The following is a 25,626-nucleotide window of genomic DNA, read 5'->3' on the forward strand; positions in this document are numbered from 1 at the left end:
GTACAATGGATGTTCGAGTGGTTTCCGACCGAGGAGTTCATCGTCCGATCCAGAGACGCACCCTTCCTAATACTAATCGGCTTAAGAGGAACGTACCCTTACGTGCCTCTCCGGGTTATAAGACAAGCGGGTAGGAAGCAAGTTATACCCAGGGTCGACAAAATGAGTCACTTCCGGGCCGACTTCCAGGATGACGATAGTCCTTACAAGTGCCAAGCTCAGCATATGTGGCACTGCAATATCGTCATGGGAAAGGATACCATCGAGCCAGATAGATACCACGCCGGTTGTGCTCCCTACTATTCAGGCTGGTTGGAGGATAATCATAATGGTCTGGGCCAGCTCGGATATGTTCGAGGTCACAGGATCATAGATGAAAAGTCCGAGGCACAGGTCAAATACAATCAACTACGCAAGAGGATCCGGGAATGCGAAAGCGAGCACCGTGAGATACAGGAAGCCAATCAGAAACTAATTGAAGAGTGGAAGGATATGGTTTTCAGCGCCAACAAGCGACAGGGATATCTAGAGCGAGGTATAGTAGAGTTGGAAAAGAAATTTCTCAAGAGGGTCGAAGACTGCCGGACTGCTGAAGGAAATGAAGGCGGACATCTAGCCAGAGCCTACCTGCTGCTGGGACTGCGCGAGTTAGGGAAGCTGTTCGAGGGAGTCAAGGACGCGGAATCTGGGGAAGGTCCTTCTGGGACCAAATAGATAGGAGTTTTCATTTCTGCTTTATAAAATGTAATAAGGCCAATGGCCACTAGTGACTTTTATTTCCTGTTATTTAGTGTCGATTTGGGATTCGTCTACTTTTTATCAATGAAATGAGGAATTTAAGCATTCCAAGTTCTCCAGATCAACTTGTCGCTAGGCCTACCTCGGGCATAAAGAGGTCCCCAAATTAGGACACGCTTTACATTCCCGCACTGTGTGTTTAAATATTGCAACATTTTTTTTAATCATCACTGACTTGTTACCTTTTTGTCTTACTTTTTGTTTATTCCCCTCCCCCAAAGGTTAGTTCATGAACTCTGGCAACATCATCCTATTTCACGAGATCCAGGGGCCCTCCACCTACTCCTCCTCTCGGTCCTAACAGACACAAGAACAAAGGGAAGATGGAAGATTTGAACAACGCCAGAAAAGAGAACTCAACTGAACGGGTAGATGTCAGTCAGGGTCATGGTCACGGTACTCTGGTTCCCAAGGAAAATGCATCCCAACTGGAACAAAAGCTGCTGAAATTTCAAAAAGAACTTGACCAAGTTCGGAATCTAGCAAATCTGTCATTTTCCCTCACCACTCCAGAGGTTAATTTCCCAAATGCTCAGAATCCCGTACCTCCACAAAATATCCCAAAGCAACAAAACCATCCCACTCCTCATCATCACTGCAACACCTGCCATACCTCAAATAACACCCCACTGCTCATCCCGGAATCCAGAACTCCGCAAATGACCACTGCCACACCCAACATAATACCCCTATCTACGTGGAGACTGTGCCGCACTCCACCCAGCCCATCTCAAGCACACCCGAGTCCGATGATAAGGACTTGCTCATCAGAAACCTGGCCGAAGAACTTAAAAAGTTGACTAGCGGGATTCAAGGCGTTGAAGGTAGTAAGGGAATTGAAGGGCTAAACTACGAAGATCTTTGCATACAGCCCGATATCAAACTGCCCGAGGGGTACAAACCTCCTAAGTTCGAAATGTTTGATGGTACCGGAGATCCAAGGGTCCATTTGAGAACGTACTGTGACAAATTGGTTGGAGTAGGAAAAGACGAGAAAATCCGCATGAAGCTTTTTGTGAGGATCTTGAAGGGAGATGCTTTATCTTGGTACATTAGCCAAGATCCAAAGAAGTGGTCGAACTGGGTAAGCATGGCGTCTGATTTATGGACAGATTTAGGTTCAACACGGAGAATGCACCAGATGTGTTCTACATTCAAAATCTGAAGAAGAAGCCCACAGAAACCTTCCGCGAGTATGCTACTCGTTGGAGGTCCGAAGCTGCCAAGGTCAGGCCCGCCTTAGAAGAAGAACAAATGAACAAATTCTTCGTCCGAGCCCAAGACCCACAATATTATGAGAGGTTGATGATGATCGAGGGCCATGAATTTTTTGACGTTATCAAGCTAGGAGAAAGGATCGAAGAGGGCATCAAAAGCGGTATGGGTACGAATTTCGAAGCTTTGCAAGCTACAAACAAGGCCTTACAGTCAGGCGGTGTGTCCAAGAAAAAGGACGTAAGAGCCGTAATGGTGGCACAGAGAACCAAATCTCCCGTCAAATACCAAACATACCCAATGCCTCCACTCACATATCAGCCTACCCCAAACTACCAAGCACCCTCACCCTCTTACCAAACTCCACCACTCACCTATCAATCACCTCCCATATATCAGCCCACTTCACCCAAATATTCCCAACCAATACATGTTTACCAAGCCTACAACACTCAACCATCCCACTACCAATCCCCTCGTCCACGCCAAAACTTCCCTAGACCCCGACCAAACTTTGACCGAAGACCCCCAAAACAGTATACGGCTATCGCTGAACCTATCGACCAGTTGTATGAAAGACTCAAAACTGCTGGTTACATCACCCCTATCCCTGCTGCTCCTGAGAACCCTTCTCAGTGGGTTAATCCAAATAAGTCATCTGCATACCATTCCGGCATGAAAGGACACACCATTGACGAATGTCACGCTCTGAATGATAAGATCCAGACATTAATTGATAACAAGATTATTATGGCAAAGTAGCCTGCTCCGAATGTCCGGAATAACCCTCTGCCAGATCACAAGGGCGGAGGCATTCACATGATTGAAATAGAGGATGATTGGGATCCCAAGGGGTCGATCGGTATGATCACAGAAGGTGACGATCCAAAGAAGCCAATAGTCACCCTTAATCTGATCGTAGTCCAGATTCAGCCCTCTGGGGACGCCGAGGTAAATATGTCCATGCCACTTGAGTTTGAAGCACCGTCCTCTACAAAGACGCCAGCACCGATTGAGGTCGAATTCATGTCTTCGGCAAATGCACCTACACCCTTCGAAGTTGCAGTTTAACCGCCTAAGGTGCATGCTCCGTTCGGAGTAAAGATAGCCACGCCAATTCCAGTGGCAATGTCGGCCGTAACACCATTCTGTACAAATGCCACACCTTGGGACTACACAATTGAGGCAAGAAGAAAAGGGAAGGTCAAGTTCGGGGAAGCTGTTGCGGCACAGGGTATGACGAGAACCGGTAGGGTTTATACCCCGAAGCATCTAGCTGAGTCAAGCAAGCAGGCCTCTAGTCGGCCAACCATCACCGAGACTGGACCAGACGACCTTTGGGGGAAGATACAGGCCAAGGAATACTATGTCATCGACCAGCTGAACAAAACACCGGCACAAATTTCTATCCTTGCTTTGCTACAAAATTCCGATGCACACAAGAATGTCCTGTTAAGGGTGCTGAGTGAGGCATATGTACCAAGAAACATCACCGGCTAGAGATGGCTAACATGGTAGGAAAGGTATCGGAAAGTCACAAGATCACTTTTCATGAAGATGAGCTGCCAGCAGAAGGGTTGAGTCACAACAAGGCTTTGCACATCACCGTGCAATGCGAAGATTATTTTATCACCAGAATCCTAATTGATGGAGGGTCCAGCCTCAACATTTGTCCGTTGGTAACACTCAGGACATTGGGAAAGGGACTGCATGAGATCGAGGACGGGGCCATCAACGTAAAAGCTTTCGACGGTTCCCAAAGGTCCACCATTGGAGAAATTAGCCTGTGTTTACAAATGGGGACTACTTGGTTTGATGTTGATTTTCAAGTGATAGACGTACCGGCATCTTACAATCTGTTGTTGGGACGACCATGGATTCATGCCGGTGGGGCCATAGCGTCAACCTACATCAGGCAGTAAAGTTTGAGTGGAATCACCAAGAGGTGATCATTCACGGCGACGGTAGCAATCCCATATACAGTCGCCAGACCATCTCAGCAATCAGAGGCAGGAGAAAGATAGGCGGGGAGACTTATCACCACATCGAGCAAGTCAACGCCGTCGACAAGGACAAATGGTGGGACAACAAAATTGAAAGCATATTGAGCTAGAGCGGATACGAACCTTGCAAGGGGCTTGGCAAAAACCTCCGGGGAATCGCTAAGCCTATCAAATTAAAGAAACATGACACCGCCTTCGGGCTGGGATATGACTATACTTGGGAGGAATTCAACAACTGGTCGCCGCCATGGCGTGGTCCTTACTACCCATTGGAGCAGCCGATACCATGCTAGGAGCAGACTTTCCAACCGGCTGATGTTATCTATGGGTCAGAAGAAGAGGAAGCACTGGCAGCAATGAGGAATTTGTTCCTGGAAGATGATGATATGGATTGTTGTGTCGTTTTCGAGGAGGAGGGGGAGGAAGGCCCTTCCATAGAGGCTGTAAGCAGAGGAGCATGCCTCAATAACTGGACCATCAGAACCACCAGAGCCCGACGAGCCTCCGGGTAGCACGGCTGAACAAGCATCATGCACTATCTTTATTTTTTTTTACTAGTTGACTTTCCTTTCACATTTTAATTTTCGCAATAAGATCTTCAATGTTCAAAACAGTTATGGAATTTATCAAAGCATTTCGATTTTCCTTATAAATCAACACTCTTATTATTTTCTCTCATTACTTTACTTATACAACATTACTATTACTTATCTTGATGAACCAATGATTGTGACATGCAACGAGACAACGCAACAATCAGACATAGATTCAGAGGAAGATGACATACCGGAAGAGATTGTTAAGGAAGTTTAGAATTTTGAAAACAGGCCGAAGTCCAACCTGGACGAGACCGAAATTGTTAACCTGAGGGATGAAGAGAATGTCAAAGAAACACGAATCAGCGTTCACTTATCACCGTCAAAAAAGGAAGAGTACACATAATTTCAAAAAGAATATAAGGACATATTCGCCTGGTCGTACGATGACATGACTGGTCTGAGTACATCTATCATGGCACACAAACTGCCAACTGATCCAACTTGTCCGCCAGTAAAGCAGAAGCTCAGAAAATTCAAACCTGATATGAGTTTGAGAATCAAGGAAGAAGTCACCAAGCAGGTCAAAGCCAAAGTTCTCAAGGTAGTGGAATACCCAACATGGATAGCCAACATTGTGCCAGTACCAAAGAAAGACGGGAAGGTTAGGGTCTGTGTCGACTACCGGGATCTCAATCGGGCTAGTCCGAAAGACGACATTCCTTTGCCGAACATACACATCCTGATCGACAATTGCGCCAAGCATGAATTGCAATCATTTGTGGATTGTTTCGCTGGTTATCATCAGATCTGGATGGATGAAGAAGATGCTGAGAAAACGGCTTTCATCACGCCATGGGGAATGTACTGCTACAAGATGATGCCGTTTGGGTTAAAGAATGCAGGGGCCACCTACATGAGGGCTATGACCACCATTTTTCATGATATGATACACAAAGAGATCGAGGTATATGTAGATGACGTTATCATCAAGTCCAAGAAGGCCACTGATCACATGGAAGATTTGAGGAAGTTCTTCAACAGATTACGAAGATACAACTTTGTGCTCTGACTTGGGCGGCCCAGAAGCTGAGGCACTACTTCTGTGCCTATACTACATATCTCATATCGAGGATGGATCCGCTAAAATACTTCTTTCAGAAGCCCATGCCCACTGGCAAGCTCGCCAAGTGGCAAATCCTGTTGAGTGAATTCGACATTGTCTACGTAACTCAGAAGGCAATCAAGGGACAGGCACTAGCAGATCACTTTGCCGAAAACCCCGTGGGTGGAGAATACGAACCCCTGAAGACGTATTTTCCTGATGAAGAGGTATCATTCATAGGAGAAGACATTGCAGAATCCTATGATGGGTGGAGAGTGTTTTTCGACGGAGCAGCAAATTTCAAAGGAGTCGGCATAGGAGCAGTCCTAGTATCAGAAACCGGTCAGCATTATCCGGTGCCAGCTAAGCTCAGGTTCCGGTGTACCAACAATATGGCCGAGTACAAAGCCTGCATCTTAGGGCTCAAGATGGATATTGACATGAACATTCAAGAATTGCTAGTGATCGGAGATGTAGACCTACTCATACATCAGGTCCGAGAAGAATGGGCAACCAAGAACTCTAAGATACTTTCGTGTCTACATCACGTGCAGGAGCTGAGAAAGAGGTTCACAAAGACAGAATTCCAACATGTCCCCAGAATCCAGAATGAATTCGCCGATGCTTTGGCTACCCTGTCGTCCATGATACAACATCAAGACAAAAACTTCATTGATCCCATTCCAGTAAAGATCCATGATCAGCTAGCTTATTGTGCCCATGTTGAAGAAGAAGCAGATGGAAAGCCTAGGTTTCATGATATCGGAGAGTATTTGACAAAAGGAGAATACCCAGAACTTGCAAATACTACTCAGAAGCGCACACTTCGAAGGTTGTCTAGCAATTTCTTTCACAGCGGAGGAATCCTGTATAAGAGGGCTCCGGATTTGGGATTATTAAGGTGTGTCGACGCAAAGGAAGCATCCAAGCTGCTAGAAGAAATCCACGCCGGGACCTGTGGTCCACATATGAATGGATTTGTCTTAGCCAAGAAGATACTCCGAGCCGGTTACTTTTGGATGACTATGGAAACGGACTGCATCCAGTATGTCCGAAAATTCCACCGCTGCCAAATACATGCAGACATGATAAAGGTACCTCCAAACGAGCTTAATGCAACAAGCTCACCATGGCCTTTCGCCGCTTGGGGAATGGATGTCATTGGGCCAATCGAGCCGGCCGCTTCCAATGGGCACAGATACATCCTAGTAGTAATAGACTTTTTAACCAAATGGGTCGAAGCAACATCTTACAGAGTAGTAACTAAGAAAGTCGTGGCAGACTTTGTCCGCGATCGTATTATTTGTCGGTTCGGGATTCCGGAGTCAATCATTACTTATACTGGCTCCAACCTCAACAGTGACTTAATGAAAGCCATGTGTGAAACCATTAAGATCAAACACAAGAATTCCAAAGCCTACAAGCCTCAGATGAACGGAGACGTAGAAGTCACCAACAAGAACATCAAGAAGATATTGAGAAAAATGATAGAGAAGCATAAGCAATGGCATGAAAAGCTATCATTTGCTCTATTGGGGTATCGCACTACTGTCCGCACATCAACTGGGGCAACCCCCTATATGCTGGTTTATGGTACAGAAGCCGTCATTCCCGCCAAAGTAGAAATTCCTTCCTTAATGATTATACAAGAAGCTGAGCTCGACGACGCAGAATGGGTGAAGAGTCGTTACGAGCAGCTGGCACTTATAGATGGGAAAAGAATGAATGCAGTCTGCCACGGTCAGCTTTATCAGAACAGAATGTCCAGAGCCTTCAACAAGAAAGTCAAGCCGAGACAGTTCACACCGGGGCAGCTGGTGTTAAAGAAAATCTTCCCGCATCAAGATGAAGCCAAAGGGAAATTCTCTCCCAACTGGCAAGGTCCATACATGGTTCACTGGGTTCTGACAGGAGGAGCCCTTATACTTGTAGAAATGGACGGGGAAGTTTGGCCTAAACCAATCAATTCAGATGCAGTCAACCGCTACTATGTGTAATCTCATGCCTTCCTATATGATGTAATTTGAACTACGTCTGACTTGATTCCCGTTTAAGAGGGGATACGTAGGCAGCCTTATGGGTTCGGTCAGAAGCATCAACCCATTAAACTGGGGCAGAATTTTGAGGGGGACCCTCAAAATTCCGAAGCAGGAGAGGTTGCAATGTCCTGAACCACGTCACAGTCGTCGGTTCATCTAAAAGCTATTTCTTAAATATATACTTATGTCATATTTTTTACAAACTCATGCATGTTTATTATCAAAATCGATTTTTTTAGCAACGCTACCCCAATGGTACATACCGTATCACCAGATCAAAGCCGAACAGGTCAAGCAAGGCCAGCAGGGATACGAACTAACCTCCCCTCTACAAAACTCACGATTTTTCTTTGGATGCAGGCATTTGGGTTGCAAAAGCATCTGGCATACTATACACCCACAAGACGAACATTGGTCATGAATACAACTCTTAGGATTATTGCACTTACCGGTATTGGTCATCCAAGCACGCCAGTGATATCCCCTATATCACAATATCTCCAGCGATCCCGACATCGTAACTTACTATCAGCTAAGAAACTCTGTTGCCATTTGCCACTTCATTTTTATTTCTGCATTGCATAAGGCTACCATTCTGCCTTCTGAGACTAAATACTATCTCCATCTGCATTTTCTGCACTGCATAAGGCTACCATTCTGCCTTCCGAGACTAAACACTTTCTCCATCTGCATTTTCTGCATTGTATAAGGCTACCATTCTGCCTTTCGAGACTAAACACTGTCTCCATCTGCATTTTCTGCATTGAATAAGGCTACCATTCTGCCTTCCGAGACTAAACACTCTCTCCATCTGCATCTGCATGGCTGAAATATCGCCACATTATTTACGCTTGCATGGCTGAAAGATCGCCACCTCATTTACACTTGCATGGCTGAAAGATCCCCACTTCATTTACATTCGCATGGCTGAAAGACCGCCACCTTTTTACATTTGCATGGTTGAAAGTTCGCCACCTATTGCATCTCATGGGCTGAAAGATCGCCAAGCGCTGCATCTTATGGGCTGAAAGATCGCCAAACGCTGCATCTTATGGGCTGAAAGATCGCCAAACACTGCATCTCATGGGCTGAAAGATCGCCAAGTTATCCGAGGGCGTCATTTTTCAGAGGAACCATTTGCATAGCCCGAGAACACCATGCCATGGCTTGAGGATCCCTTTAATCTTTTGCATATCATTATTCAAAGGCATCATGGTTCGGAGGCATCATCCTCATAGCCCGAGAGCATCATTTCATGGCCTGCGAATCCTTTATTATTATACGCTTCATGGCCCAGGACATCATGGTCTGAGGACGTCATCCTAACCGTCCAAAGACAACATTCATGGTCCGACGGGAACTTGCATCACATTTAAATCTATGCACAATATATGTCTGTATTTGTTTATTTGCAGGAAAACCAGCGAGCAACGGCCATCTCGACAGGAGCGATTCCGCTCCAGTTCCCCGTAGCCCTATCCTGAATATTGCGTCCGTGCTTGAAAAGTCTCCATCGGCGTACTCCGCCGATGGATCCTGAACAACATATGGCCTGATTCCTGTAAGACCAGGGATATGTAGGCAGCTCAGAAGCCAGAGCACGGCCAAACCTCTTCAAACCATTTCATTCGGTCAAAATTGGCCATCATATCTTTACCCGACAACTCTTTCATCCTTCCTCGGTAAAGAGGGGCAGCTACTGATACCCAATTTTTCGCTGTATTTTTTTTTAAAATATGAAAAATACCTTCGAAATAGCCTATATATGCATATATAAGTATATCCCAAGGTTACATCATTTTTCCTTAATTTTTCAAAGATGTTTAAACTAATTTACTAGCCCTATTTTATCTAAGAAAAACCAAATAATTAGTCCCCAAAATTATCATTTTTGGTGATTCATTTATTGGATTCTCGTGTTTATACTAAAATATAGCTAAGATATTTTTTTACATGCTTTACTAATTTATTTATTAATGTTTAAGATAAAATTGCATAATTGCAATATTAGCCATTTTTAGGTTTAAATTCATCACATGTCTATAAAATGGGATTTTATATTTTTAAATTGATTAATTATATATTATAAATCTTATTAGTGCTTTCAATTAGTTTTTTCAGAAATTTCTTTACTATTTTCTATAAATTAAATGGGAAAAAGGGCTACTTAACTTATAGCCAGATTTGGCTTTCTAATCTAGCCTAATTAAACCAGCCCATATCCCCTAATTACACCAGCCCAAAGACCCAAGCCCAAATCCTAAATCTACCCGACCCATTCGGATTAAATCTTGGCCGTTGTTCAATTTTGATCAACGGTCCAGATTCGTTCTTACCAAATTAAACAAACACCCCCCCCCAAACCCCTCACATTCCTCACTCGACCGACTCTCATCTCTATCTCTCTATCTCTGGTTCTCTCTAGAACCTTCCCCCTTCCCCTCCGCTCCGATGAGCTTCACTCGCCTTCTCCGTCCACCTCCTGGCCTGAATCCATGGTGGTCTCACCACCTACCAGCCTTTTATGGTTCCTACACGCTTGGTTGCTGAAGTTTCAAGGCCTGACCACGAAGAAGTTGGGTCCAGACCTTGCTTGATTCAAGTTCTATGGCCATCTCCGGCCTTGCTCCGGCAAGCCATGTCTGTTCGAGCCTGACCTCGACCCCTCCAGTTTAGATCAACGACTATCCAAGCCTCTCTCACCGTTTGTGTTCCTCTGAAACCCTAGCTTTTGAGGTTCTTCTGTTTTCTTTAGATCTGTGCTAGATCCGCGTTTTCCCTAAACTTTCAAACGATTTCTTGATATTTCTTTCAAAAACTATGCTTTCAAAACCTTTATATTTTTTTTAAATCTAGGGTTCTGAGTTATTTAGATGTTTCTCTGATTTTCTTTTTTTCTTGTGTGTTTCTTCTACTATGTTTCTTCTACTGTGTTCTTTGTGTGTTTCTTCTACTATGTTTCTTGTTAAGATTCTTCTACCATGTTCTTATCAGTTTCCTCTACTATGTTTTATATGTTTCTCTTACTGTGTTCTTATTAAGTTTCTTCTACTATGCTTCTTTATACGTTTCTCCTACTGTTTCTTATTAGGTTCTTCTACCATGTTTCTTTGAGTTCTTCTACTGTGTTTCACATGTTGTTCTTTTACTATGCTTCTCATGAGTTCCTGCTGCTGAAAGAGCATGTTAAAGGTCTCAGTTCCTTTCTGAGACCTCTGAACCTGTTCCGATTAGTATCTTTTTCCTTGATTACTTGTCCTCTCATCTCTGCACTCGATTGATGGTAAAAACCCTAGAATTTGGGGGTTCATCCGAGTTTTGAGACCATTGGCTATGTGATATGCTTGCTCCTCATCTTTGAAATTGTTGAATTTCAGAAACCCTAACTATTTCGAGTTTCTGAATTTGTTTCATCTGTTGCTCAACTGAGTCTTGAAATCTTTGTTTCAACCTCTGTTTCTTTAAGAAATTTTGATTCTCTACTAAACTCTTCTAAGGTCCTTAATTGTTTTCTTACCTTATTTTCTGCCTGTTTTTCACACTATAAATACACGACTCTTTCATTTAAAAAACATCTATCACTCATAGTCTTTCTGAACTTACGCCTACACTCAAAAGTATTCTCTCTTGTTGCTTGTAATGTGGCCTGTTTACAAGACTTGTTGCTTGCTTCCTCTATATTTGTTTCTTTGAAACTGGTATGTCCTAATTTATGGTTTTCAGCACCACAACAATGTGTTTATTTACTATCTTTATATCCATGTCTACTTACTGCTTATGTATAGTTCCACACTTACTCTAGTATGCTGGTTTCTTTCTGCATGTTCTACTATGAATCCAAAACCCTACCCCCTATGTGTTTAAGCTATGGTTTGAGGCATGATAATATTGCAAGTTATTGTCCATGAATCAAACTTGATCCCCTGGGATCTTAGCCTCTAATAGTATGTGTTCTGGCAGGCTTATAGGTGTGTTAGCACTCTCCATTGTTGGGCATGCCTAAAGTCTGCTCTTGCCTAAGCAATAGGCTCTTTACCATCTCCCTATTCCCTTGAACCCCTTATGTGTGCTTATTGGTGGCTATTTCCTTTCCCTTTCCCCTTTTAGCATTATGTTCTGCACTTGCACACTTTCCTAGTCTCTAAGTTCTGTCCCCCTCTTGTGAGCCTTGCCTTGAGACCCTTTGAGTTCCCTCTGAACTTGGATACACGAGGGCTGGCCCTTCCACACTGCATTTGTCCCTGTTCTAATAATACATTTGGGTGTGAGCATTGCCCGGAGTCCCATTGAGGCTCTTAGGGAACTTTGACACACTCAAATGGGGTGATCCATATTATTAATAAACCTAGGACCCCCCCTTTCCCTTTATTTCTTTGTTTTCCTTTAAAATTTCAAACTCTTTCCTCTAAGAAAAATCAGCTTTCTTTTAATTCTTTCCAACTTTGTTTATTCGTAAACCATTATGTGAAAGTCCCTTCTTATTTGGAGTTTTTTTAATTTGCCTACATGTTATTTGCACCTAAATTCACAATAATAGTCTGGCCGGGAACCGCACTAGTGGATTCTGAGGGGTGCCTAACACCTTCCCCTTAGAATAATTTCAAGCCCTTACCCAATCTCTGGTTACTCAAATCAAATCTCCTTGGTGTCTTAATGCACCCTAATCATTAGGTGGGGACTCTTCAAATAAACCCAATTCCCAATAGGAATGAGTTGTCCTCCCAAATGTCATAAACCCGATTTCGCGAGAAAAAGGGGGCGCGACAGTAGCTTGGTCAGCTTGATCAGTGTTGTGATCACTAGCATGATCAGGTGGCATACCCCTATTACTTCCAACACCCGCTTCAATTGTGTCTATATTATTAAGAAGTAATAGATCCTCATGTTCCATGTGATTGTGATCAGTCTTGAAAGGAAACACATTCTCTCTGAAGTTGACATCTCTGCTAACTAGGAAGGTGTTATTGTCTAAATCAAGCAACTTGTATCCTTTTTGAGTCTCTGAATACTCAAGAAGACTGTTCTTCTTGCTCTTGGGGCAAATTTGTCACCTTTGGGCAATGTGCTTGCATAGCACAAACAACCAAACACTCTTAAATGATCCACCTTTGGTGGCTTCTTGTGCAGTCACTCAAAAGGAGATTTCCCTTTCAAAACATCTGAAGGCAACTTGTTGATCAAATACACAACTATCTTCACACAGTCCCCCCAGAATTTCACTGGTACACCACTTTGAAATCTTAGAGCCCTTGATACCTATAGAATGTGTCTATGCTTTCTCTCCACAACTCCATTTTGTTGTGGAGTATATGGACAGCTACTTTGATGCACAATACCTAGAGATGCATACAGATCATTGCACTGAGCATCGAAAAAATCTGTGCCATTATCTGGCCTTATAGTCTTAATCATTGTGTTAAATTGATTTTTGACCAAGGCAAAAAATTCTTTCAACACTACTATTACTTCACTCTTTGAATGCAACAAACAAATCCAAGTATATCGACTGAAGTCATCAACTATTATCACAAAATAATGCTTCTTGTCATTAGTTGGGATCTTATATGGACCCCATACATCAGCATGCACAAGTTGAAAAATACTATCAGAATTATTACTACTATTTGGAAACTTGAGTCTGCTTTGTTTAGCTAGTGGACAGACTTCACATAACTTGTGCCAGCCTGTGTCAGCTTTATTCTTCAGTTCCTCTAGTTGCTGTAAAGTACTTGATGGTGCATGTCCTAATCTTTGATGCCACAATTCAGTATCTCCTGTCTCCCTTTTAGAAATCTTAGCTGCTACCACTTCTTCTCTTCTAAGTATGTAGAGTCCACTATCTTCTCTACCAATCCCCAACCCCTTCCATTGTAGAGCCCCTGAAACAAACAGAAATTAGGGTAGAAGGCAGCTAAGCAGCACAACTCTTTAGTTAGCTTGTATACTGAAAGTAGGTTGAATTTAAAATCTGGCACATGTAACACATTTGTTATCTTTTTTTCCCCAGGATAAGGGCATCTCCTGAATGTGTGATTATTGACTTATTTCTTGTAGGTATCTCTACTCCATAATTGTTCTCTCCTTCAATTTCTTTAAGACTTTCTGATACTTCTTTGCAGAATGCTATGTGATGTGATGCACTTGTATCTATTATCCAATCATATACCCTACTATTAGATACATTAGATAGCAATGACACTATACCTGCGACATTTGATGAACTTGTTGTAGCAACAGACTGTTCTCCAATAGAGGATTTGGTTAGAAAATTGACTAAGTGTTTGTAGTGTTCCTCTGTCATGAAGCTTCCTGGGATCTGCACTTTGACATATGTTTCTCCTTCTGCATTCACATTGTTAGCATAAGGTTTGTATCCACCTGGTTGCCCTTTCTTTTTTCTTTTAAAATCAGCTGGATACCTTATTATTTTATAGCAATTTTCCTTTAGATGGCCTTTATACCCACAATGTTCACAAATTATCCCAGGTTTCTTCCCTTTGAACATATGTCCTCTACCTGCTAACATAGTCAAGGGATCCTTATTTGTCTCAACTTCTCCTAATGCTCTTTGACTTTCCTCTTGCACTGCAGCTGAATATGCTTGATTTACAGTGAGTACTGGCCTTCTCTGAAGAATGTTGCTTCTTATTTGGCTATAGCTCTTTAGTCCCATAAGGATTTACAATAACCTCTGTCTCACTAAGTGATCAACATATGGCCTTGTTTCCTCACAATCACACGAAGGCAAGGGTTCCAATATGTCCAATTCATCCCACAAATCTTTCATCTTTGAAAAATAAGAGGTAATTGAATCTATACCTTGTTTAAGTGTCGCAATTTCGGCCCAGAGCTGATAGATTCTAGTCAAATTGTCTTTGTCAAACCTCTCCTTAAATTCATCCCAAACCTTCCTTGCACTCGCAGCGTACATAATACTTGGTACCAATTCGCTTGATACTGTGCTACTTAGCCATGAAAGTACCACCGCATTACACCTGTCCCATTGTGTAGCCAACTCACCTCTGTATGAGCTCTTAAGACAGCTTCCATCCACAAACCCTAGATTGTTCTTCACCAAGAGTGCATCCTTCATCGCCCTACTCCACAGTGCGTAGTTTTCTAGCCTTGTTAGCTTTAACGATATTAGTGTTGTTCCAGGCATATCAGAATCTCGAAGGAAAAGAGGATGATTATGAGGTAATTGATCGACCTCGCTGTCCGCCATTGTTGAGCTTCAATTTCAGGAGCGTGCTTCAAATCTACGCAATTACAGTGATCGCGGCTCTGATACCATGTCAATTTACTGTATTCTAGCTATGAAACTGGTGAAATTGACAGTGAATTGTAGAGAGAGAAAATTAGAAAGAAGGAGGAGAGAAAATGAAGATCTTCATTATAGTCGGTTATCACTGTTGGATCAATAATTGATCCTTTTTAACTAAACTAACTTCCTAACTCTTCTATCTTTACAATCTTGTCTTCTAACTCTTTCTATTTACACTTTAGTCCCTAATTCTTAAGTAGTATCAAACATCACAAAACACCTTGCCATTGATGTATGAAACTCCTGACCAATTGCATGTTGAAGAATTCAAATCCCATGACTGGAGAAACCCCGAATCGCGCCAGTGTTGTTTCAAGCTTAGCAATATGGACTGTTCTGTGCTTGAAAATTGTAAGTTTTCTAGGAGAGACAAGCTAATTAAGAAGAAGAAAGTGAGTAGTAGGATTTGCAAATTATGAAAATAATTGCTAGAGCTTGCGTTGTGCATATTGATACTTCATTTTTGTTTCTTTTCATTACAATAAATAATGACATTTTAATAACAATTACGCAACTAATAGTGCAATTATGCTTTATTTATACATTTACCACTTTCTCAAAAGGTGTCATCATGCTGATTTATCCTTATTATTTTGTTTCAAAGATGTTCTAACATCTAATACTATTTTTAATTATAGTGATAGATGGAAAAGCTAGCCAATCACCAAGTTTAAACTATAAATTAAAGTAGTATATTTATAGTAACTCATCGTATTAGTCTTTGATAACTAACACCTAAATATTCGACTACAGATATATGTTTATGCCTTAACATTTCAAATTAATTGTAGAGAAGCATTACTTTCACATTCAAGGCTAATAGTAGAAGAGTATTACATTCACTTTCACTTGAATTGGGATGAAATGTAAAAGCAAGGCAGATAACGATTTATTACTTTAATAAAGAATATGTTAATCCATAAACTAAGCAAACTAAAATATTGTTTAAAACAAATACTAGAGTGATATTAAATCAAAACGAACTAATATTGTTTCATAAGATAAATAATATTAATTGATACTAATGACTACTACTCATGTAAACAAGTGTGATTACATGATGTTTATTCACTAACTACTACGAATAGACAAAAATAAAAATCAAACTACTCAATCATCTTTAACCACGGATCCATCACCGATCAAGTGGTCTATTTTCCCATCAGGGTGCTCAAAGAAGTCTGCCACATCCAAGTGGGTGATGTCAAATTCATTGTCATAGACAAGATTGACTTCAAGGCCTTTATTCTTTAGAGATGCTTGATAAAGCTCAACCAAATGTCTTGGTGTACAACAAATATTTGCCCAATGCCCTTTTCCACCGCAACGATAGCATTCAGTTTCTGAATCATTTGCCTTTGGCTTCTCTTCTTTCCCTTTCCACTTTTGGTGGTTATTTTTCTTTGGGGGATGGTTAACACTTAGAAAATTTCTTTCTTGTCCACGGCCATGACCACGACCATGAATAGGGCCATAGCCTTTTCCACACTTAGCATAATGGGAATACACCTCATCCACTTAAGGCAATGGTGTAGACCCAGTGGGTCGATTTTTGTGATTTCTCATGAGCAAGTCGTTGTTTCGTTTAGCCACAAGGAGAAGAGAAATCAACTCAGAGTACTTCTTGCAACCTTACTCTCTGTATTGCTGTTGCAGAACCATATTGGAGGCATGAAACGTTGTAAACGTTCTTTCAAGCATATCATAGTCAGTGATAGTATCTCCATAAAGTTTCAATTTAGAAGTAATTCTGAACATCGCAGAATTGTATTCAGAAACAGACTTAAAGTCTTGGATCCTCAGATGAGCCCAATCATATCGAGCTTGTGGAAGAGTGACCAACTTTAAGTTGTCATATCTTTCCTTTAAGCCATTCCACAAAACAAGTGGATCTTTGACTGTGAGATATTCTATTTTAAACCCTTCATCAAGGTGATGGCGCAAGAAAATCAAGGCCTTAGCACAGTCTTGGGTGGATGATTTATTTCTGTCATTAATGGCGTCTACAAGATCCATTGCATCCAAATGGATTTCAGCATCTGTAATGACCCGACTGGTTATTTTGGGTATCTGCACTTCGCTTGGTGTTTTGAGGGCTCGAGTAACTCCGCATGATATATTATGACTTGCGTAAATCGTCAGTATTATTTTCAAGTTATTCGGAATCGATTTGGGGGAATGAACTTCAAGAGTTAAGTTCTAAGTTGGAAGAGTTGACCAAATTTGACATTTTGGCAATTGACCTCGGAATGGAGTTTCATCTGTTACGTTAGCTTCGTTGGGTGATTTCAGACTTAGGAGCGCGTTCGGATTGTAATTTGGAGGTCCATAGTGGAATTAGTCTTTAATTGGCGAAAGTTGGATTTTTGGGATGTTTGACCGGGAGTGGACTTTTTGATATCGGGGTCAGATTCCGATTTCGGAAGTTGGAATCGGTTCGTAATGTAAAATATGACTTGTGTGCGAATTTTGAGGTCAATCGGAGGTGATTTGATAGGTTCTGACATCGGTTGTGGAAGTTGAAGTTTCAAAGTTCATTGATTTCGGCTTGAGGTGTGATTCATCGTTTCGAGGTTGTCATGTGTGATTTGAAGCTTCTCGTAGGTACGTCTTGTCATATGGAACTTGTCTGCAAAGTTTGACGCCATTCGGAGTTGATTTGATAGGGTTCAGATGCTCGGTTGTGATTCTAGAAGTGTTTGAAGTTTAATTTGATTTTCATGCGTTTTGGCGTCCGATTCGTGGTTTTAGAAGTTATTTTGATGATTTGAGCGCGCGAGGGAGTTTGTGTTGTGCTTTTAGACTGGTGTGAACTTTTGGTTTGGAGTCCCGAGGGGTTTGAGTGTATTTTTGGATCATTGGTTGAGAGAATAGTAAAGTTAAGAAACTTGGGAGTTTGACCATGGTCAATATCAGGTTAAGACGACCTCTTTTCAGTGTTTTGAGTGCGCGAGCAGGTCCATAGCGTGTTTTATGATTAATTCATATATGGTTTGTGTCCGGGAGGTTCCGGATGAGTTTCGGGGTGGTTTCGGATCATTTCGGAGAAGTTAGGGTTTTGCTGGTTTCTGGTGCGACACTGTTCATCCGCAATTGCCAACCATTTATGGCAATTGCGAAAACACTGTTCATTTGGGAAATGCGAAGTTTTGTTCGCAAATGCGCTGCAGCCTATTAAGTGCTGAGAATTCCGAGTTTTTGCTTCATTTTTCATATTTTTGAACCCTAGCTTCGAGGTGAGGCGATTTTGAGAGGGGATTTTCATAAAAATATTAGGTAAGTATCTTTAACCAATTTCCAACTATATTTCATGATTTTATACAAGATTTAACATCAAATTCATGAGAAATCTATGGAAAAATTTGGGGATTTTGTCAAAGTTTTGAAAAATGAAAAATTGAGATTTGAGAGTCAAATATGACTCGAATTTAGAAACAAAACACATATTTGGACCCGTGAGGCTGTGGGTATTCAAGACCTACCCTTGGACCCGGGTTTTGACCGGGCGGGCTCGGGGTTTGACTTTTTAGAAATTGAATAAAAATCATATCTTTATTAATTAAAATTATTTTCTTTTGCATTGTGTGGTGTATTCAAGTCGTCATTGGCTAGATTGAGTCAAGCGAAGGCGAATTCGTAGAGGAAAACGTTAAATTGAGTGTTGGATTAGCCGGAATTGAGGTAAGTGTGTTGCATAGCTTTGTTGAGGGAATTTTTCTTCCTATTTTTCATTGTTTGCTACATGCGGGGGTGATATATATATGAGGTGACGAGCGTATATGTATGTGCCAGGATTAATCATGCTCAGGGGGTGGATTATGTTATATTTTTGTTTGTAGAATTTTGTGACATTCTACTTAATGCCTTGTTTGACTCTTAGGTACTCAGGACATAATATTAAATGACGGATATCAAGACTTAGTTTGTTATAGCTTGATCAAACTTGATGGAAATTGTAAGAATACATTCATGTGTCTAATTAGGTCATCTCTATGCGAAATCATTACCACTTTACTACAACCGAATTTCTTGAGATGCTAGGCTCTATTCTTGTGTTGTGGATTATTTATGAGATTCGTGAAAGTATTGGAATAATACGGTTCTTGAGGGTTGTTGAACCGTTGTTGACTTGGAAAGTTGTGATTTAGAATGTGTTTGGAATATCCATTTAAGCATTCTCCTTGATGTTATTTGTGCTTCCTGCCTTATTTGTCATTGATACTCATATTCTTGGTAAGAAAGAGTGTAAAGCACAAAGGGTGATGCCGTGCCACATTATTAAGAGTAAAAGCACGAAGGGTGATGCCGTGCCATATCATTTGAGTGTAAAAGCAGGAAGTTTGATGCCGTACAATTTCATGTGTATTGTTATGTTTGTATGTTATGGTGAGATCATGGCATGAAGGGTGTTTCCGTGCAGGTGAGGAAGAGGGACATGTATTTTGATGTGATATCTGTTTTCTATGTATATAGTTGTGCCCTTACCTTGAGTTGTTATTGTTATATTTACATATTTGGGGTGACTTGTTGTTACTGTCAGGTACTTGACCTTTATCTCGATTGTTGTTGCACTGTCCATGTCTTTTACTTGCTTAACTTACAATTACCATGTCTATTTTTGCTTTTATATTTTATGTTGTATCTATTCTGTTGCACTTCAGTATAAGCCTTCCACTATGCTAGTCATTCATGCCTTTACGTGTTAACTTGTAAAGATCATGTGTTTTCTTCTTAATTGTTATATTTGTACTTAGGCCTCCAATATGCTAGTTACTTGAAGTTGATATTCCCTGTTTTTCAATTGTTGCTGTTACTCATGTGCTTTCTGCTTAGTCCTTTACTGTGACCCACATGTGTATCCTTGTCCACCGTTGTTACTTGCGTATTTCCTACTTAGTAATTCCTATTATTATGTTCCTGTGATATGGTTGGCTCTATTATATGATCACTTGGGAATGATGAGTTGAACGCACGAAGGGTGTTGCCGTTATAATTGAATTGTTTCATAAATTTGCTTATACATAGTGAGCATGAGATAAAAGCACGAAGGGTGTTACCGTGCCATGTGATTTGACATTTTGACATATTGGACTTAAATCTCGTACAAGAAAGGATCGTGAAAACTTTACTGTGGTTCTTTTTGGTAATTATTGACTGTCTCGTCGAGTTGCGTATGTTATTTTTATCTGTTATACTTTGAACTGCTTTACTGTTAATCTAATGTACAAATTATTTTAATAAGCATCTTTTTAACTAAAAGCCTCGTCACTACTTCGACGAGGTTAGACAAAATACTTACCAGTACATGGGGTCGGTTGTACTGATACTGCACTTCTGCACGTCCCGTGCAGATTTTGGAGCGGAGTTGTTGGTGACGTCGGGTGCTGTTTCGGAAGACGTTCGTGCGTTTGGATATAATTGCCACTTGTCCTTGGTACTTTAGATTATTGCAAATCTGTTTATGTAACCTTCAAACATAACGTGTATTTATTTGTAATTTTGAAACTCCAAATCTTAGAAGCTCGTGATTCGTACTACCTGGTCTTGGTAAATTTGTAAATGTTTAGTTGTCTATTTTCTATTCTCTTATAATCTCAGTCGAGTTGTATTTTCTGTTTGTTGGCTTACCTAGCGGGTTGAGTTAGGTGCCATCACGACTTGTGGTTTTTGGGTCGTGACAAGGTGGTATCAGAGCACTAGGTTCGTAGGTTCTACGAGTCATGAGCAAGTGTCTAGTAGAGTCCTGCGAATTGGTATGATGACATCCATACCTATCTTCGGGAGGCTACAGGGCATTTGGGAAAAATTTCCCTTTCTTCTTTCCTTATTGTGCGGCCTTGTTTCAGCTTGAGTCCTACGACTTTGACTCTTCCCGATCGCTCATATGTGATGTTGTGCGCTCAGTATTCACTATGTGCCAACGATCGATGATGCTGAAGATAGATTACGATGGGTTGTGGATGCTTGATCATCGTTGCGATATGTTGTCTAGCCTCTGTAGCAGATGTAGTGTTAAATCTTCTAGTCTTTCATTTGTGGTGTGAGGCAGGTTTATAGGTCTAGTTGGTAGGCGTAGATTTGGAAAGATTGGTTGGTGGCCTGGCTATTGTGATTAAGGTATGTTCATGGCAAGGTGTCGCTATGAGTATAGCCGGCGAGCCACCTTCTGCAGGATGAGTTTGGATCGTGTATCCCATATGAGGTGTTCTATGGCTTCGAGCTAAGTGGTGGAGGCTTCAAATAACAATCGGATTATAGGATCATGGGCCGTATTAGTTTCGGGACCGAGAGCTTTCATGGTTATTTCCTTGAAGGGGCATATGTTGGTGAAGCACGGGTTGCTCAACATGTATTAGCTGCGTATTGAAGATCAGAATAAGATGAGTGGATTAAAAGACTTTTGAGTTTGTCTACGGAGTAGTGAATAGTAACTGGATCCGCAGTATTTCCTTGTCAAGGAGGGTCTACATGTCAATGTGGGAGTGGTGTGAGAAATGGCTTCGGGTTCCTAGGAGGTTCCCTCAGGACGGGCATATTGGGTTGAGTTACTTTCGGGTTGTCAGTCTGCGTGACCCGATTCAGTTAGAGGCGATTGATTCTTATTCCTCGATTATGTGTTAATGAGTTCTGAAGGATTTATCATGGTTATGACCACAGTCAGATTTGATGATTTCTACGTGTATAGAGGCTATATTGCATGTGATGGCGTTTTCCTAGATTGGGTTAAATGAAAGATTCTAGGTTGATGGGGTGTTCCATTTGCTTATGGTTCAGAGTTGTCTAAGAGATTTTCGTAGTGTTGTGAGTGCCATATTAGAGGTAGGGCTGCTTATCGGGCGGATTGGGCGGTTATTTACTCTTAACGATTTGGCTTATCGGTTATCGGCTTTTAGATGTATTAATCCGCTAGACACCCGATAAGATATTGGGCGGATTAGTATAGGTTTAGCTCTTATCGGGTGGTTTATCGGCCTAATTCAATCTATATTGCACATGACGCAATTTACCAAATTTAGCGAGGGTCCAAAATTTGCTTCGCTGTGCTTCAAATGTATGCTGATGTTGGTCAAAGAATGGGATTTCTTGCTCTTATTTTATAACTGCTCCAATTTTCTTTAGATGTCGCTCTAATTTCGAAACAATCCTAGAACACCTGCCGAAATGTGTGCAGACTGACGTTTTTTTTACATGCAAGCAAACCTGCAAATGTATGTGTTAAACCCAATTTAACAGCAGATTCTACTCGTTAAACTATCTCTTATTTGTTAAGTTGTTGTACATCCACTGCACCTACTGGAGGTGGTAAGAATACGTGAAGCAATCAAGTAAATTCTTTTTGGTTTGATAGGATTGAAAAGAATGCGCGAAGCAAGCAATTAAAATTTGTCTAATAGTAAATTAGTAATAGAGAATAGAGATAGAGTACTGGAAGTGGAAGAAGGGTTTTTGATTATTTGATATATATATATATATATATATATGGTTAAAAATAAATTTTATATGTATATATATATTCTTAACGGGTTACCGGATTATCCGTTAAGAAAATTGAATAATCCGCCCCCAAACCGATAAGCCGTTAATAACAAAATTTCAATCTGTTCCCCGTCCGTTAAACCATTAACCGTACCAATAAGCCATTAAGCTTCGGTTTCGGTTCGGTTTTCGGTTTCGGTTCAGTTTTGAACACCCCCTGATTAGAGGCGATGCGACGTGTGGGGTTGAAATTGCAGGTATAAATTTGCAGATAGTTTCAGAGGGAAGGATATGAGTTCTTGATGTCTCGGACAATTTCGGGTGTTTAAGGTTTTGCTGGCACTATGTGTTCCTATCAGAGTAGGGTTCGCCTATTGACAGGTACCATGTATTTTGACTTATGGGTGTTTTTCCGTGAGATGACGGAGTATGAGATACGTGCCAGCCATTGAGTAGCGGTATTGAGATTGGGTATGAAAATTCTGGTATTCGTGCGGCTCAGCGATCGAATGTTCTTGTTAACAGACTATTCTTGGATTACAAGTTGAGAAAAAATGTAGGGTATTGGAGAATTGACGATAGGTGCTATGGGAAAGTTGCTATGGACTTTTGTAGGGTTATTACATTTTTTAGGAAGATCTAAATTTGGTTTAGGGATTATTTTGAGCTTAATGAGTGTAAGGCCCCGTGAAAACTTCTACCCAAAACCTGAAAGCTCATAGTGCCAAATTAGGAATATGTGTTAGAAATTTGGACTGATCTATGCATTAAAAAGTCAAGGAATAATGTTTTCCAGAAAAGTGCAATTCTGCGGTCCAGTATGCGGTCGCATAACAGCTATGCAGACCGCATAGTCGCCGCAGAGTCAGGCAGTGTGATGGTTACTTTTGAGGTCAACTGTGCGGCCAATTATGCGATTGCATAATCGATATGCGGGCCGCATAGTCGTCGCATAATCCCCTTGGAATTTTTGCGAGGAGCAGTTCTGCGGTGCATTATGCGACCGCAGAACAGGTATGCGGACCGCATTCTTGTCGCATACCTAGGCAGTTTGTTCAAGTTTTTGGGAGCATTTTTGTGGTCCATTCTGTGGGCCGCATGTCAATTGTGCGATCGCAGATTTGAGTCAGGGCTCCAGATTTCTAAATTTTAAACCCGACCCTCTGTCGTTATATCCTGTGCAATAGCTCATTTTGAGCTTATTTACTTGGTGCTTTTAGAGTGAGAAAGAGGGTCTTAGAGAGGGGAAGTGCCTTTCATCAACATTGATCCACAAATCCTTGTTAAAACATTGAAGATAATCAAGTGAGGCACCTAATTCTTCATCCCAGGAGGTAAGACTTCATCACCTTAGCTATTAATTTTAAACATAGCTATAAGGGGTCATTAGTGAAGTAATTCATGGGGATAAGGGTGACTACATTGCATGCATGTGTTCTTAGAAGATATGTGGAAATTATAAATAGAGAGGCATGGGGAAAGGGCTAGTGTAATCTTGCATAAAGGACCATAAGACCTTAATGAACACTCAATGCTTGATAAAATGCTCAAGCGAGCTAAGATTATGTTCTTTTCCTAATTATAGGTTCAATTGTGCTACATTGCTTAAATAGATTGAAGTGCAAAACATTTCGGAACATTTTAGGATTAAGGGAAAGCTCAATTGAGGTATGTATGGCTAAAACCCCGTCTTTTAGAAATTGAGCTCCGTTGGTGTTTTTGTAAATACGGTAAGAAAGTTAAATTGTCGTATTAATTGTTGTTTCACATGAATGTGGGGTTGCAACCTTACATGCGTGGAAGATGTGTCTCAATATGATCAATGTGTTATTCTTGATAACTTGAAAAGGTGTAAGGAATATGAATCATGTATTGAAATGCTTAGACCTTAGATTGAGATTGGAGCTGCGTATGTTGTGCCATCTATGTGAAGTCTCATCTACGCCTACAATTTTATTTGCTCTTGTGTGCCCATATTATCGTAAATTACAAATCTAACATTGAAATTGGGAATGATGTGAGATGTGGCCTACTGCCAAATATGTGACGTGATAGTTGTGTCCCCAAGTGCCTATGAAATGATTATGGGAAACAAAGATTGAAATGAAATTATTGATGGAAAAGGGAAACGCCTTGGTAAGGCGGCCTAGCCGATCGGGCTGAGATCGGACGCCATGCTACGCACATGGTGGTAATGTGTTTGTGATTGAAGTGTATGTCTCAAATGAGGCAACCTAGCCGATTAGGTCGAGATCAGACTCCGCTCAAGATAGCGGTGGTAATGTGAACAATGATGAATAGTATGAAATGCCCCAAAATAAAAGCTATGGAAACACGATGAAAATTGTATGATTCTTCTATTTGATAATGTTGTGGTCATTTAAAGTTTCCTTTGAGTTACACTTGTGATTGCCTTATTTTTGTATGAAAGTTCTTTCTAACTAGATGGTGTTTAGTTATACATACTAGTACTATTCTATGGTACTAACGTCCCTTTTTCCGGGGGCGCTATATTTTTAAATGAATGTAGGTGGCTCCATAGCGGACAGTGCCGATCGCGCGTAGCGGAGTGTTCTCCTTTCGAAGTCTTGGTGAGCCCCCTTTCTCCTTCAAGGGGTTATGTAGTACATCTTTGTTGTAGACTTCCACTTTTGAGGTATTGCCGGGGCCTTGTTGCCGGCATTGTCATAACTTGTCTTTTGTATCCATAGAGGCTCCGTAGACGTTTGTGTGGGTTACGTATGGGTGTCGGATGGGTCTATGAACTATGTTGTAACTCTAAACTCTTGTTTTCTAAATTGTAACGGTATGGAAATCTTGGAACCTAACTACGATTTAAGGTTGTGATACAAAATGAACTATCAATGTTGAATGTACAACCCCTCTTATTGTCTAATTAAACGGAAACCGGATTCCTTAATCACATTGAGTTGGGTAGAAAGTTTTTGATAAGGCTTGCTCAGTTGGGTTCACTCGATTGAGCGTCGGTCGCGCCTCCCGAGGTTGGGGCGTGACAATGAGAATGTGTATTCTGTATCGGAACCTGTTTGTTTTGTGTAGTTGTTGCCATGTGTATATCATCAAACGGAATGGATATTATCGCTCCATGGTTTATGTTGTATATATTTCT

The sequence above is a fragment of the Nicotiana attenuata genome, unplaced genomic scaffold, assembly GCF_001879085.1.
Source record: "Nicotiana attenuata strain UT unplaced genomic scaffold, NIATTr2, whole genome shotgun sequence".
In the NCBI taxonomy this organism is placed as follows: domain Eukaryota; kingdom Viridiplantae; phylum Streptophyta; class Magnoliopsida; order Solanales; family Solanaceae; genus Nicotiana; species Nicotiana attenuata.